Consider the following 17,548-nt stretch of genomic DNA (forward strand, 5'->3'; position numbering starts at 1 on the left):
TCTCTCTCTCTCTCTCTCTCTCTCTCTCTCTCTCTCTCTCTCTCTCTCTCTCTCTCTCTCTCTCTCTCTCTCTCTCTCTCTCTCTCTCTCTCTCTCTGTCTTACTCTCTCCCTCAGCCGATAATTAATCTCGCTCGCGTACCACTGATCGCGGTCGGCCCATTAACTCCCCCGAGGCAGCAACGCGATCGGCGAGCTTAGGTCGACGCTCTCCGGCGCGACGAGCGGCAAGAGCATCGATATATCGGTCGATCCACGAGAGGACGGGCCGCCGAGACGCGTATCCTTCTCTCGTAGTATCGACTTTCTGTCCTCCGTGCCTGGGCTTGTCATGCTCTCGCGCGTAATCGTATATAACGCGACTCCGACGCCTCCGCGTGTGCATGCTCCCTGCAGATGCAATGCCGAAGTAATATCGGAGCTCCGGTGGAGCACTAGATAGCGGGTGGGTGGGGTGCAAAGTACGGTATGGTAGACGGAAATAAGGGACGGGAAATGCAGCCGTGGTATCGGGTGACGAAGGCTGCGTATTCGGAGAATGGAGAACTCTCGATCGAGACTTGCATACACGTCGTCTGAGACGTCCCCGCGGCGGGCACGGAGAAAAGAACTGAAGCGCGCACGTGGACGGAGGTAAATAATGAATTATAATATTATATAAAAGTGCACTCTCTAGAAAAGTATAAGGAAAATACCGAGGGGGAATTGCGGTGTACAGATTTGCGGCATTACTAGACATTTTTTGGGCATTATAAAGATAAAATAATATAAAATAAGATAAAACAAGATAAATAAGATAAAATAGGGTAATAAGTAACCGAACGCGAAACAATCTATGCCCATATGACGGTTACGTTCATCCAACGAGCGGAAAAAGTGAAATCTTTGCACTCGCTAATGAGTTATTGCGATAACTAGACGATAGCGCGAACAGTTGTACACGTTTACGGCCGTCAAGTCATGCGGGATTCGATCGACTTGCTACGACACAAAGGATCGTGCCGAGCAGCCGCGCGCTACGAGTGTGTAAACGACGATAACCCGGATGATAAGAGCAGTCGGTAATTTTTGAATCTGTCATTGAGAAAATACGCTTATAATTTGACGCGTACGCAGCACACGCGGGAATAGGCGAAGAATGGAACATTGATACGCGTGTGATATTTAGGTCGTGCGCTGAAGCGCGCACATTTGTCGGACAGCTGGAAACGGTCGCATCTGCATAAATGGGTATCGATTATGCCGACCGACTGACGGACGATCCCTCGATCGCTGTGAGCCGCGCACTCTCGCTCCTTCTCCATTTTTTTATTCCTTTTTTTATTCCTCTTTTTATCAATCTCCCCTGTCCCTTTGACGATTCCCGGCGCCGTACAAAGGAACGCAGTTCCGGCGGCGCGGAATTGTTTCCAGCCTCTTTCGAAGCGACACTCTGTCCCGTTTATCGTGCATATTCATACGCGGTGCATCGTTGCATTCGCCGCTATTCGGTCGCTATTCCTCCCTCCCGCCGTCCGTCTCCCCCAGCCCCCGCGCACCCCCTGGCTCCTCGCTCCTCCACTTCCGTTATAGTCACCGAAGCGCATTGAACTCTCTCTACAATGCCCGGCTATCGCGCGCGCGTTGTCGACGCACCAACCCTCGACTGTCGGCCGCGCGGCACAACGCGGCCTTTGCGAATGCAACGCATGCCGCGCGCCGCGTACGTACCTGCGTTGCACGTTGCGTGTGCCTTTCGCATGAGAGCGCAATCGACGGCCGCTTATTCGTTGACGCGTCCGCGCGCGCTGCCTCGATCGCGGTGGCTCGATTCGAATTTCCGCATGAATCGTACGGATCGGAATGTTGATGCAGCATCCTTGCAGGAGCCGCCGGTGGCCGGATAGATCTCTTTCGTCGTTGAAATAGCAAATGTTCGGTAAGATACGCGCTATTATTTCTACCTCGCGCTTACTGTCAACCCCTGATCCCAAGTTTCACTCGCTTCGCGTGAAAGTTGCGCGCAGTATTGCGCGGGACTTAAAAAGTTCTTCGAAATCACTTGCCGCACTTAACGCGAGGCGCTAATCGTGGGATTTTAATTAATAAACTGCCAAATGTATAAATAGAAGACAATCCTCTATTACGAGATAGGATTTTAATGAGTTGGTAGGTGTTCATCGAGGGGGAAACCGCTGAGGGCATTGTGGTGCACAGATTTGCGGCATTACTTGGCATTGCTAGGCATTGCAGGCATTTTTTTGGCATTAGTTTGGGCATTAAGCCTTGCTGGGGCATCGTAAAGATAAAATAAGATAATAAGATAAAGTAATGCCTACTGGGCATTACTGGGCATTGGTGTACAAGATTTTGGTCGGCGGTTTTCCTCTCGGTCCTTGACCGTCCAAGTTCAATCGTAAATCCTTTTTTTGCAACGATTACACCGAGAGGGAAACCGTTGACCAAAATCTTGCACGCCAATGCCCACTAATCCCCAGCGGGCATTACTTTATCTTATTATCTTATTTTATCTTATTTTATCTTTATAATGCCCCAGCAAGGCCGGATGCCCAAACTGATGCCCAAAAATGCCCAGTAGTGCCGCAAATCTGTACACCACGATGCCCTTCAGCGGTTTCCCCCTCGGATTACACGATCTAACAGTCAATTTTCTACTGAACAAGATTTCACCCCAAGGGCAATAAATTCGTGGTGGAACCAACAGATGACGCCTATTAATTTAGCAGAAACCCCGCTATCTCACATTAGGAGCCTACCCTATAATAGCGGGACTTTCCTACATGTAAATTGATTTGTGGTACTTTTGCGATACGTGATTGTGAATCGATTGTCTGGTCTCGCTTATTTGGCGATTCGCAGTCTCAGAAATGATCGATTTTTGTAATATTAATGAGTCCTTTTTAGCACATTCCAACTCTTTTGTTATTGCGCTCGAAATAGCTCCGTACCGAGGAACTGCGTCGCTCGGCGGTTTCGCGCGGTTTACCGGTTCGCCAAGCGTGATCGACGAGCGGCCACGGATAACGGATAAGGCCCTCGGTGTTTGCGAAATCCAGTAGATCGTCCGTGGGATAATCCGGTTCTCCTCTCTCTATCTTCCTCACCCTCGCTCACCCCCTCCTGGCTTTTCGTCGAATTTGACCGCTGCCGGATGCGGGGATTGTCACGCGCGGGATCATTGTTGTGGCATGACGGATTGTCAGCGACCGTTTTGTTTTCGGGCGTGTGTATATTCATCACTAGCTGGTCTCTTTTTATATTCCGACCGAACCATTTTGGCTTTCGGAAGTTGGCTTGGCGATGTGCACGATTGATCGAACCATTCGCGCGAAACTGTACGCGAGATATAGCGAGTTAGATTCAATATGGTTCTCATCAGTTCGAAGTGTTAAATTCACTCATTTCGATTCGCGTATTTATTAGCTTTAAAAATTTCAAATGCAGCCGGAGTGGAAGGTACTTGAACCTAAAGAAGAAATATATAAAGATCATAATTACAAAGTGACGCCGAGAGAAGTGTAACATTTGTTAAGAAAGGGACTCGTATGGGATCTAAGTAAATTCACTTGAGATGTGAAATTGTTGTATCAGTTTCGAACTGAAATGTTTATTATCACCTATCAGCCATTTTGAATCTGATGTGACTTGTGTGAATCTACAGTCACGCATAGAAATCATTTTTAACGTCTATCTTTGGTAAGAAAATCGCGGTATGTACGACACTTTTTCGTATCTTTAACAGCAAAAATTAGATTCACTGATTATTATATCATTATTTCTGATACTGTTGGCTTCGAATTAACATATTCTAAGGGACATCCCGATATCGCGTCTAATCAAGTCACGAAGTTCAATAACCATTATTAGTCTATCGATTAGCGGCGTGACAAAGGAGCCCTGAGCGTAATGAAGAGGTCGTCGCTCGTCGAAGGTGTCTCTGAAAAGACAGTTAAGCGGCGACTCGCCGTAAAGCATCTCTCTTCGAGGAAGGGACTCGTCGTGCCTCGAGAGCCATGCGTGACACACGGTGTACAATAACATATCGCGTGTACGCGGTGCGACGCCGGTCACCGCCGCAGCGCCCGTTCTCGTTGCAGCGTAACCGAACGATTACCCCGATAAATTTCATGAATGGGCCTCTCGCGCGGCAGTCGTTGACTCCACTTGTGTTGTGCCGTCGGTACGCGGTGAAAGGAGCGAGAGAAGAGAGAGAGAGAGAGAAAAAAAGGAGGAAAAAGACGAACGCGAGGTCTATAGAACGTGGTGCCACCCCTCGTTTTGCGCCGTTGTTGTGCACGGCACTGCTCGCTCGTTGCAGCCTTCGCTGAGGCATAATGCACTTAGCAGCCCGACGCGTACCGTTTCGCGTTACGCTATTGTCGAGGACCCTTGTCCTCCCCCTCCCCCCCGACACACTTCTCTCATTGTGGCGAAGAAAGTCTCGTCGGTGAAATGTGCCGCGCAACCTGCACGAGCATCGCTCACGGCCGGTAACACACGTGCGTACGCGTACAAACGTACCGCCCGCCTCTAGACCGCCGCCCTTGTTTTCGCGAGATAAATTTCGACTGTCGCACGTGGCGTGATACGTGAAAAATTAACGATGGGTGAAAGCAAGCCGCGCGGCGGTTTCGCAAACGTCGAGAAACGTAGGGAATTTACATTATATCTCGTTAAATTGCTTTGCGTTATACAATATTTTTGTATCTTAGGTGCAATTACGATATTCCGATAAGATTCCAAAGCGAGCGAATCTCCTTTTTGACAGAGGAATTTCCCTCGCGTCATGCCTCGTGGTTCGTAGGAATATTGTATTCATTCTCTTATACGTTTATCAAACGTGTGTTTAGACTTCTAGAGGCGAAACATTTTATTCCACGCGTACGATACGTGCACGTGTCGTAATCTACGGACGTATGTGTCAGTTCGCGTCTTGCCACTTGTTCGCTACTTGTTTGTTTGAAATAGCATCTTATCGAATTGTACCGCGCAATATTAATTGGCTGCCACCACTGGATCGTAATTATATTTCGCAATTACATATGTAAATTGGTGCGCGTATACAGACGTGACTAATTAAATATTTGCATTGCCTTCGTGGCGCGCTGCGACGTAGTCTCATCTTGCATCTGGGACAATACACAAAGTAAGATGGCAGTCAACGTGCCTGGAATCGATATTATGGCAGTTTCTTTAAACAGACGCACACCGATGTAAAGTTGTTCGCAGCATTTGTTCCTGGCGTCACGTGAAAAGCGTATGCTCGTTGAATCGTGTCACTCGTCATTAATATTTGCTCTGAAAACTAAAGTCTAACGAATTGTAGAATTTTAATCATGTAATTCATGTAGAGAGTGTAAATCTTTGACTATATATTAATCTTGCCAGATAAAACTACGCATTTATCAAGATCCACACGACGCATAAATATTGTGTAAAGACAGAACTTGCAACTGCCCCAACAAAAACTAGTACTAGTTTATCGGGTCGGAATTAATAGGCACTAAAAAATTAATAAGATGTTGTATTCTCTGAAAATAATAAGAATGTTCAGCCGAGTTGCGACAACTTTAAGTATTACAGTTAAAATAATCGAGAAGGTAGACAACTTCAACTTGAGGGACATTTTTTATTCAAAATTAGCTTTGCACTTAACTGGCAGCTCCGAGAGAACTTTTAGCGTCGTAACAACTGGCTTTCTTTTGTTGAAAGGGTAGATCCTCATTTAAACTGAGCATTAAATAAACTTCGCGTTGCCTTAAAATCATTCAGCTATCGTTTGTACTTCTGTGTCGCGAAAGATAAAGTGCAGATGTTTCAATTTATTTACCATTACGCGACATTAAGAGGAAACTTCGCAATTTGTTGCGCGTAAATAACAACGACCGAAAAAGACGCGGACGCAAATTGCTTTATTAAATTCTGTCGCGATATACCGTGAGAAAAATCATCGACATTTATCTCAGAAATGAGCTGTCTGTGTTCCGCGTTTTCCAAACGCGTTTCCACGAGAAAATCGTTCATCTTTCTCAAATCTGATGGATTCCTATACTTCCAAGCTGGTCTCGTTCCACAGGTAGGAAGATAGGGAGATCGTTATCCCTAAATCCCCGGCGAATGCTCACGCGTTGTACTTTATTGAGTAACCTTTCACACGGCCCATTGCGTCATCCAAATATGTCGACTACGTAATACGTAGGGTTACCACACGTCCCACTTTCATTAGGACAGTCCTACGGTTGCGTGTATCTGTTTTAAACCAAGAGCTTGATAACGCGTTGTCAAAATGAAATAACGGACAAAAGATTGGACATAAAAAAATGTACATCTTGTTTATTCGATCAGTTCTCTACAATGTTATCGTGCTTTAGTCCAACAATACAATTGCGTGCCACTAAATGACGTGTACGTCCACGTCATCTAACACTCTCTAATTGGCCACCGTTGTCTCAGCAAACAGAAGATAACAAACGAGTTTTCATTAGGAATTAGTTTTTATCGTCTATTTGTACTGTTAATGCAAACCGTGACATTACAGTTACAGCTGCGGATTCACATGGTCGCATTGTCAATAGTTTACGTATGATACTTTTGAAGCTGGTGCGATATTATTTTACGGATTTCTTTACACTTTGAGATCACTTTCTTCTAACAATTTTTTAATAGGCTCACTTACATCTAACTTTAACTTTAACAATGTAGATACGCGATAAACTCGCTCAATTACAAATACAGAACAGTTATTTTGACGGGGAAATCTACCACAATTAAAATTGCAAAGAAGGTTACAGTATTCACGAAGAAACCTGAGGTTATTGTAAAATAATGCGGTAGCATTTCAGGGCGCTCTAAATAAGTAAATATTTTCACGTTGATATATTTCACGACTTTTTCACCGTAATTTTTGCGCACATTGGTAGAACGCGCCCGCAAAAGTGTAGCGTTGTTTTATCCTTCTCTACTTATCGAGCGCGTACATATGCGCGCGGGATAAGGGACTTGCGGCGCTCGCTGTAGCCGGCATTGGTAATTCATGCGCTCGCAGCCCAGAGGAGAAGAGGGGAAGTTGCGTTATAAGATTAATGAACAAATAGCCCTCCCTGCGGAGAGAGGTTCGGATGAGACGGGGCCAAATATGGCGTTCTCTCGCCCTCGGGCCGCATGAATGATGCAACGCGCGGGCATGGATTTACAATCGAGTCATTATGCGGCGTGCACAACGGGACCGTCGATCCTCGTCCTATGCTTTTTTCGGCGTCCGTAACTTTCTCTCGAACTCACGCTCGCTCTCGCATGCTGCATGCAGACACCGCGCGAAAAAACCACCGTCTATTGAGCGGTTAATGCAGAAATTCGCGACCGAATTACTTCCCGTCTCCTTTCAACGCTAATTGTGACAATCGAGCTCCTTACTTTGCTCAGATAAAATCGATGATTTATAATTTTATATAGGTTTAATATCTACGTAATTACGATAGATATAGGTAAAGATATTTATTATGATTGTACCATATTCTTCAATGGTAATGTCTCTGTGGCTTGTATTTATGCTGTACATATTTTTTTCTTCCTTTAAAGAGTTCAGGTGAAACCAGTTTCGAGATGTGATACGATTTAATGAGTGAATCTCGAGGGTTAATTTGATAATCGTTACGTCACTGTAATTGCGACGATTGAGAAACGCGAATTTATCTCGAGGTATAATCTGAGTTATTTTCGATTGTTTCTCGATTTAATAATCAATTATTCAGAGGTTGTATATGCACCCATTAATAATTGTTGAATCAATTAAGTGTTAACTCAGAAAAAGCCATGTATGATTCAAGAGTGACATCAGAAAAGAAGAACAACTGCTGTGGAAAACTTAACTTTATGTTTAAGAATATTTTTTTAAGTACTACTATAGAAACGACTGTCCATTACATTTTATCTCGGAAAAATAACGAATAAAATTTTCTTGTATTAATGTATATTGATTAACGAGAGGCAATGATACGCGTTGTTTGAAATTATAAATGTTTTTCAGACTCAATATGGATATGTCGGTAGAATTAAATTTAACATTTATTTACGGAATGAAAATTATTCTCGACGTAATTGGAAAAGTATTTATGTAAATTAATTTATTATTATACGTATATAAATCTTTTCAATTCTTTCATTTAACGAGAATCGACAAAGCATCGTGTAATTTTATAGATAATTAGTTGAAAAGTGAAAGGCCACATATTCAATCAAATTATAGTAGGTATAGCTTTGAAAAGTTAAGCCTAGCTAATATTACAATTAAAAAATTTCCTTCGTCAAATTGATTTCTTCATCGACAATCATTATAATTGTATACAGTTCCTAATCTTTTATGCTCCGTTTGTGTTTATTATTGACAACTAGGTAACAGAATTTTATAAGATATATATTGATACGAGATTCGTGTAATGTTGACAAAGCGGGCTTATTTCTTTGAAGCAGCGGCATAAACGCTAGAGAAAACGAGTACTTTTTTTTGCGCAATAATGGATCGGGAAACGATCTCCGGGCATTTGGAGGCTGAAGGATTGCCGTATGCTAAAACGGCTCTCATATCGCGGAGAGTAGCAATCTCACGACGAGGTGGGGCCGGCGCGATTAAGCGAAAAATGCCGGTATCAGATACGGTCGCCTGCTTTCCCCGGACGTTACCATTAATTCTGCATAAACGAGCTTTTAAGCGATCCGTGATACGATTCGCCCGATTTCTCTTATCATCCATCGTACTTACGGTTCGTAATCACGGCTACTTCTTTCCCCGTTACAAAGTCTCTCCCCGACCCCCGTCTTATAATTATGTTTGACGATCACCGTATTTCCGTGTCATCGGTTATCGCCGTCATGATCGTCCTTCGTTATCGTCATCGTTGTACCCAGCTCCCTTGCCGCCTCGTACCGCCAGATGATCGTCAATTATCAGGACAGTCCTCATAAGATTGTCAAATGGATGGCGAATCTCCTGCGGATAAAAGCGCGCTGTGCAGAAAATCGGATAATATCCATTATTTATTTGCGCGAAGGGGATGATAGCTTTGAAACACCGCACGTTTGGAAAGTGATTATTTAAAAAGTCATTGTAGAGGGACGAAGTTGCATTAATTTAAGCATTGCCCTCCCGCGGCGTTGAGTTTGAACAGATATTATTTAATATATAAATGTAAAAGAAACATATTTCACGCGTACGCGTTTATATTCGATGAATTCAGAGCGTGTTTCTAAAGTGCGTAATCCAGTTATTGCGCATCGTAATATACATGATAGGTACTTATAACTTGTTATCCACCCGTATTCGCTCGTTTAAGGGCTAGGTACTTAAAGGGCTTTAAGGTCACTTGGCGCTAACTTTGGTTAAGCAAATTATCTTCCTCCGTCTCTGTCGTGACGGACCATTATTTAGAAAGCGTTAATTACTACATATGACACAATTAAGTTGCCATATTTGTTTCGGCGTGTAGATACGTGAAAATCATTGACGCATCGCAAATGCGAGGAGGCTTTCAGGTGGAAGGGCTTTTTGTTAGCGTCGATGTGCACGGAGTGTCATTATAATACTTCATTATCGCCATGTCGGTTGCGTTAACAAGCCGCGATTGTTCTCGCGATTCGCCGGAACAAGCGTACGCGCGCGCGCGAAAGTGTTTCGCCGCTCTGCGATTAATAATCGGCCCCTCGCACACGCGATTCCGCGCTGAGTTACAAAAGGCATCAAACCATCGCGCGTTTATACAATATGCATACGCTTTTGCAGACGATGGTGGTCGCGCGGCGTTGCAAATTTAACGCACTATTCGTAACGCTAAGCACTCCCATTGGATATTCCCTTCGCATCATCGAGCATTTGTTCATTTCGACGGGTTTATCGTCGAATCACGGCAGCCACGCGAGCCGTGAGCTACATTATTATTTCGGAATTAGAGCCGCGCGTGCTTTTATCGTGTATTACGAGCGGCGCTAGTTATCTTCCCGCGAGCGTTAGAACTCAACAGTTTTAATCGCCACTTCCGCGCGCATACAACAACGCTCTAATACGCCGCGGCTCCACCTCCGTTCTCCCAAGTTGCGGCAAGTTGCCGGGACTCTCTCCTTTTTACTTTCAATGCCGCGTCTTCGTCTGGCGCGCTTAGAATGACTTCATTCATTTTCCATACAGGATGCACGTTTGCGTTTGTCCGGCTCGCGTGCGCGCGCCCGTCGTCGCGAGAGTCTCCCCCCCCCCCCCCGAGTTTCTGTTCTTCGTTAGCGAAGTCGCTTGACTGAAAGAGGGTTCAGTGAAGGGTCGGGACGCCGAGAGCGGCGGCAGGAATCGTACAACTTTCGCATCGAACACACTACCGGTATTGTTTCGTCCGTACTCGAGAGGCAGGAACAAAGCGACGTTGTGAGGTCTTATTCCGTGAGCTCCATTCTCGCCAGCGATAACCCGCGCGTGAGCTCTCCTTCTGGAAAATATCGGCCGATTTTACGCCGGGGCAGCCTCGGTGTCTCCGCGGGCTCGATAAACCCGCGGAAGCCTCGTAAAGGAAGTTTTTAAGCCCGGAACGGAAACGTCGGGTGGCAAATCGCCGAAAAATATTTCTTTTCCGCACCCCGCTGTAAATCCCCATCATTTTTCTCCCCGGTATTAGCGGAGGCGACCTCTCAAGCACGATTTATTTCACTTCTCTCGATGGCGTCTGTTATTAAAGGGATATGATTGATGGAGACATTCTGTACATATTTTATAATAGCCCGTACACTTCTGTCATTAGTAAAATTAAATTTCGGGCTGCTCGATGTCACTACACGGCGCGATTCGAATATTGACTTCTCATTAAACCTGCCGTTTTCAAACAGCGGCTGCGAATACATTAAACGGAGCGTTTATGTTAATAACTGTTAATTGCTGTTATAATCGGAGCAATATGGCTTTTGTATTGTTTTATCGCAAATAATCGGGGGATTACGCTTGTGGCGACGAGCCAAGTTCATCGAATCAAGGATACGACTGTTTTATGCTGTATCGATCGCGCCGCGTAGAACTTATCGTAACAGATATACAGGATGTAATTCGGGAAAATATGATATAGTGGCGGCATAAAACATTTACGGATGAGTCATACTTTCACGGTGCGCGAGAAACGGCTAATAAACGTTACGATAATAAAACGCGCTAATCGAAACCCGATACGACGGCATTACTGCGTTCGCGACGCGTTTATGGTATGAGACGAATGTAACTCTCACGCGTGTCGTACACGGGAAATCGTGCTTGACGCCGCGTCAAGCATCGGAAATTATCGTTTTATCGTCATTGGGTAACGTCCTTTCTCTCGATGCATCATTTAATATTATCCGATCTTAGGACGGTGTCTCGAGAGTGTTTGGCTCTTAAAAGTCGGACAAGTGTTGGACGGTGATCCTCAGCAGAACCGCCTGGTGAGGCGAGACGGAATAAGATCGATCCACGCCTCTCTCGTGTGAACACGTTTTGTACAAGCGAGTAACCTAATATCTTTGTCAGTGTTTTCTTGACTGCACCTGGCATTTTTAATAATACGGAAAATTTATTGCGTAAAATATCACCTCGGTCAGGGTTGGAACCTGGACCTCCCTACACTCTAGGCGTCTCACCAATTCGACCACCGAGGTATGTGGTAATATTTGTCGCAATAACAGGATAAAGATGTTGTCTACGCGTCTATTTTGACTTTTTTGAACTGCGCGCCGATAAGGAAATAATGTCGAACTTTTTTGCAGTGCTCTAAATATTTTATTTAAAAGAAATAAATATACTTAGGGACACGGTCGATTATACCACGTGTAATAGTACGTTATGGTAAAGATTATATCAAAGTTCACAGCCTTTTGTACGAAAGAGGATCTGACGAGGCGTTAAATTCTATTCGAAAAAGTTAATAACGGAGAAAGTTAATGACACCCTCTTACTCAATCGAGGACAAAAACCACGCGTAACGAAACGCAATATAAGACGCCAGTTCAAAGGAAATGATTCATGGGTAAAGTGGGAAGTGTGTGTGTCTTTGTAAAACGTAGTTTTCAAGTCGGATAGTTTAACGCGTGATTCAGCGGTCAAATAGACTTTATGATAATGCATATGATGTTTAATTAGAAAAGCGCGTTACAAATGACGACGTAAAAAACGATTTTTATCTTATTTTTTCTACTGAAAAATGCATCGTTCATGTTGAATGTTATATCGAAACGGACGAGATTGCGTTGATAATAATACGAGCGGACGCCGAGATACATTTCTAGCGGTAAAATATTCAACGCTGACTGGAGACAAAGCAGAAGAGCAGCGATCGCTTTATTGAGACACGATATATGCACCGACGTGCATGTATATGCACACGAAATGTCCAGACCGGCCGATTATCTGCACGAGTGGCCAAGTGATGTCGCCTGCCCTTACCAGACAATATCGCAATTCTCTCCTTCGGTCCTGTCGCGTGCGTTCTTGCACGTCCGGACGCGGCATAAGCACAACTCGCGAGGAAAATAACGGCGGGAGTCGGGGTTGATCGGCGCGCGAGTGCACCTTCACAGCCTGTTGCATCTTCAGGGCGTGCATATCGCCGGTTCTGTTACGTTTCGTTGGATTTACAATTTAAATCCGGGCCCGATCACGCTCTGAATTCTCTGAAAAGACGGGGCCATTCCGCAGCGGGCACGTGCACGGCTATCCATTCGTGGCAAAGGATTCGTGCATAGAGTTTTATTCGCCGTTTAAAGGGAATTATGCGCGGAATTATACGAGATTGTATTTCACGTGGTCTGTGAAACACCGTTTCCGATAACTTGACGCGCGCAAGTGATTATTTAGGAGGAGGAGGAGGAGGCTCTATAATGAACACGAGTATTATTTCTACATGTCTTCAGTTTCCGAGGGGAAAACCGCTGATGGCATTGTGGTGTTACAGATTGCGGCATTTTTTAGGCATTAGGTGGACTTGCTGGAGCATTATAAAGGTAAAATAAGATAAAACAAGGTAAATAAGATAAAATAAGAACATAAGATAAAGTAATGCCCACTGGGCATTAGTGTGCATTCTCTGGGAAAAAAAAGACAGTTGTAACCCATTTTGGGGCCCACCATTAGTAATCGAATTATTTGGATTGTTCGTTACTCTACTCTGGGAAAAATTTTGACCGTTTTTTGATGTAGTTAAGTAACTTAACATTTCGGTTATTGCCACTTAAGTGAAAATTATCTTTGCGTTACTGAAGATCGACAGAACTAATTGAGAGAATTGATTAGTATTACTTTAATATCGTGGATATAGATAGAACAGCTAATTGTGATTTTTAGTTACGCGGGATAAAATTCGTAAAAGATTAGAGTTACGAACAATCTAAATAATTCGATTACTAATTGTGGGCCCCAAAATGGGTTGTGACTGACTTTTTTTTCCCAGAGTTGGTGTACAAGATTTTGGTCAGCGGTTTCCCCCTCGTCAATTTCGGAACAAACATATACGTGTTTAGTGACCGAATATTTCGTTGGCATTCTTTCTCGCGATCAATCAACGACCTCGAAAGTGAAGCGGAACTGTCTTTTGACGCTGATGACTTTAACACAGCCGGACGGATGGGAGTCGCATGTCGCGAGAATATTGACTCGCGTTGCGGTAGAAATAGAGTCGTCGGACGAGATTTTCATGACGATCGCGTTCCATCGATCGGTCCACTTCCCGCCGCGAAAGATACTTTATCATGCAAATTTGCTCTTATAACCAGACTGTCTGTATAAATCTCAACTGCGCCTATGCCACAGCCGCGCAAACTTTGAGGGAGAAGAAGAAGCTGCGTTGGGTGTATCGATCGCATAGGTACGAGCGAGGTAGAGAAACCGATTGAAAGGGAAAGGTACGATAAAAATTTAAATCGGAAATCAGCAACCATCGCCAGAGGTTCTGCCGTCTTTTTATTACTCTAACTGGACCTTTAAATCTATTTAGTGCATCGTTTATCGATAGCAGTTCATGATACGCGTAAAACTGATACTGCGAGAGTGAGAGAGAGAGAGAGAGACTCTAGCTGAATATTTTATAAATAAATGCTATATATTTAAAGAAATTGGCATATAAAACCGATTACGCAGTATGTATTATACGAGAAAACTTATTTTCACGTTGCATAATAAGACGGTAATTAGACTTAGGTGATTACATTTGATTAATCCGAAAGAAATAATGCGTTATCTGAAATAAACTGGCGGGTCAATAACGTCAGTTATCAAGATTGACTGATCGCACAAGGATGCGACTTATTGGTCGAGACCGCGCTAAACCGTAGGTAATTAATGCTGACCGCGTTTCCACGGTTTGTCGCGTTTACTCCGGCTCGTTATCGGTCGAGGAATGCGCTAATGAACGTAATTACAGATAAAAGGTCGCGAAACGTTGGCAGGACCTGACCGCCGCCGGAATCGCTTTGTTGTCGCGGATCCAGCGCGCGATCGATTTCAGCGCGAGCAAGCAAATCACAATTTGCCGAGCGCACTATCGGCTGGCCCCGTTGAGGAAACGTAAGCCTCTCGTTTAACGAGCGCCTTAACAAAGGCGAAGAGAGAAATTGCTTTTTCGGTGCGGGTACAACGATATTTTTCTTTTTTCATCACATAGGGTGGAAGGAAAAGAAACAGAGAGGGGGACAAAGCAAGTTTAAGGTTCTCCTCAAAATATGGACCAAGCGCTCGACAAAGGCCGAAGTGCTCTTACTTCCGGCTCGGTTGTTGGCGAGAGCGCCTTTTAATTTTCTTTGCTAAGTAATCGAGCAAACAAGTCGCGGTTTACGAGTGCGCTTATCCCGTTGCTAGCTGGCCGCAATTCCTACTTTGCCTAAATAAGATTGTCGGCCTGCGTACACATTAACCCATTAGAAACTACCGTCTAAACATTCCCAAGGCATTCCGTAATTGTATTTATTAGTCTTTCGATCTCGTTAATATGAAATCATTAAGTGTTATCATATTAAAAATGATTAAATATGAAACCTATAAGTTGAACACAATGAAGAATATTTAAAAAAATCTTTTTAATTTGTATTTCCCTTGCCTCGTTATTCTTACTGTTTAAATTATTGTTTTTAACTTTTGTTTATTTTCTATTACAAAGTAATAAAATTATTAAAAGTTGTTGTTAAGATCTTGTTAATATTCAACGTTGTGACGTTAATATTCGTAAAAAAATTGCGAGAAAATTAATTTTCGTACATATATAATTTCAACTTGATGTTTTTTTTAAAACATTTCACATATATGTATGTGTAGAAATGCCGACATTTCGGTTAATAGGCTACAAGAATGCGTTACCCATGTCGAGTGTAATTTCTTAAGACAGACTGTATCTCTCGCGTGTCAGTTATATAACTAACATTTACAGGCTGTGCCTAAAGGGTAGTCTGATCTTTAGCGTCGCAAAGCGAATGCGCGAGGCGGAATCTACGGTTCTCATTCCACAGGTGCCGTCTATGCCAGACCGTGCTAGGTGACTATTCTCTTTATCGAGGATGAATAATTTCTCTCCAGTGAAGTGCGCTGAATCGATTGAGCCACTGATTTTCCCAATCCCCGGGAATTTCCTCGGGGAAATTAGCCTCATCGGAAGATTCCCATGGTTCGCGTCAGGCGAGATCGGCGGATTATGGGGAAAGCTTTAGCGAAGTTTCACTTTCCTCGAATTCTGCGCTCCGAAAGCCTGCTTTTATTACGGCGGGGCTTGTCTTACGCGGATTTGCGCGATGTTATTACTTTATAATTCGCGCGCGGATGCGACTCCTCCTCCCGGAACCCTCGTGTCGTTCGATCCCCATAATAGCGCGGCGACCTCCGCGTCCGGGGTGAACCGATCGTTTTCAACCGATCGTGATCGGGGAAATTTTTCGTCAAGTTTGCCAAGTCCCGGAAAAGTTGGGCGCACGAATTACTTCTTTTTGACGTCGCGGCAGTTTCCGCGGGCTTTCAATTAAACGCCCTTTTAGCGGAGCGTGGCTAACTCGTCTGAAACTTTCCCCGGGGAACACATTCGATTCTCATTTAACTTGGCCCCTTTGATTTGGAAATGAATGAGCAATAGTGGCCTTAAACTATTTTCCCCCTCATCGGGAGGAGAGCGACAAACGCCACCGTGGCCGTCGCTGCCATACGCGGAGGCAGGTGCCACTTTTAGGAATTAATCGGGGGAAAATCGATAGCCGCCGCGGTGTCGTCGTCCCGTCGAGCGATATTTTGTGCGACTGCCGGCATTCAATTAAAATCAAACCGTCACGGGATGGAAAGAGTTACTGACCGTAGCGCACCGGCCGGCGCTTCGACTGAGTGAGAGAGAGAGAGGGAGGGAGGGGGGGGGGGTAGAGACAATGAAAAAGGGAGGGGAGGGGGTTGTAGGAGAGGAAGAGAGCGGTTTCAAATTTGAATGTCTGATTGGACAAGCGAAATTCAATTAAGCGCGCCGCATTGAAAGGAGATCAACATAGGTACCCGACGGAGCGCGAGGAGAGAAAGTCTATTTCAGAGAATCCTTTCCTCAACTTGGGAATTCTTTGCCAGTGCATCTCGCCGGCAATTATCTCTCTTTTAATTGAACGCTTAATGACACTTCGATCGTGCCTTAACGGGCTGCGACGTCATATTCCTTCGTAATTCCCCGGCGATAGATCGTTATTAATTTAGATCGCTATTAATTATAAGTCACCGAAGACTCTCGTTTTAGATAGTGTGATATTCCAACGTGTATATATATATACGTGAGCTCGTAACGCTTCGCAAATGACGCATGAGCCGCTTTAAAAGATAAAACTACTAAGAATATCGGATAAATAAAACGCGAATGGAAATTACTGCGTTATGTACATATTTGAAATGGATCTTCAAAACTTGACTTGCGCCGCTTTCACAATAAACGTCTCATATCTGTTGGTCGTCACGTTCCACGTCACGTTGGAATCGCGACAGCGTTAATAATTTATCGTCCAGAACCGTTTTACATCGTGTTTGCCGAGTCCGGAGCATGAATAATTTTCAGGACTGCTGAACGCACCGCGCCCGCGGATTAGCCCGCGAATGTTTTCCACGCTCGAAAAGTCGGCGCGTTTCTGCTGCTGACGCGGCGAGCTCTTGTCGTGGCGCAAAATGGCCACGAAAGTTGGTCAACTGTTGCCAGTTTGACCACGGGCAGCGACAAACGCGTACAGTTTCGGCCGGGGGTTACCGCGCTCGCTGTCCGCTGGAAAATTTTCGCGGCCCTGCGCGCATCGGCCGCATGTTGGCGCATATTAATGCGCGCGACGCGTGCATTTTGGAGCGGACGCGGCAGCGTTAAAAGTACATATCTTTCGGGCCGTTCGATACCAAGCTATCAAGTCACATATAATAAAATGCACGTACTAAGTCTACATGTAATGAAACCCTAACCGCTTTGCTTCTGTGACTTTGAAAATTATATCTGCCCCGAGGGGGAAACCGCTGAGGGCATTGCGGTGTACAGATTTGCGGCATTACTGGGCATTACTAGGCATTTTTT

At 44.5% G+C, this 17,548-nt stretch overlaps 1 protein-coding gene across 1 annotated transcript in view; it reads left to right on the forward strand.

Moving 5' to 3' along the window:
* Positions 1–17,548, forward strand: part of LOC105564546 (Krueppel-like factor 6) — a 371,387-nt gene that overhangs the window by 144,223 nt on the left and 209,616 nt on the right. The window lies entirely within an intron of this gene.

Source organism: Vollenhovia emeryi, unplaced genomic scaffold (genome assembly GCF_000949405.1).
Source record: "Vollenhovia emeryi isolate VEMERY1.0 unplaced genomic scaffold, V.emery_V1.0 DF939163.1, whole genome shotgun sequence".
Taxonomy (NCBI): domain Eukaryota; kingdom Metazoa; phylum Arthropoda; class Insecta; order Hymenoptera; family Formicidae; genus Vollenhovia; species Vollenhovia emeryi.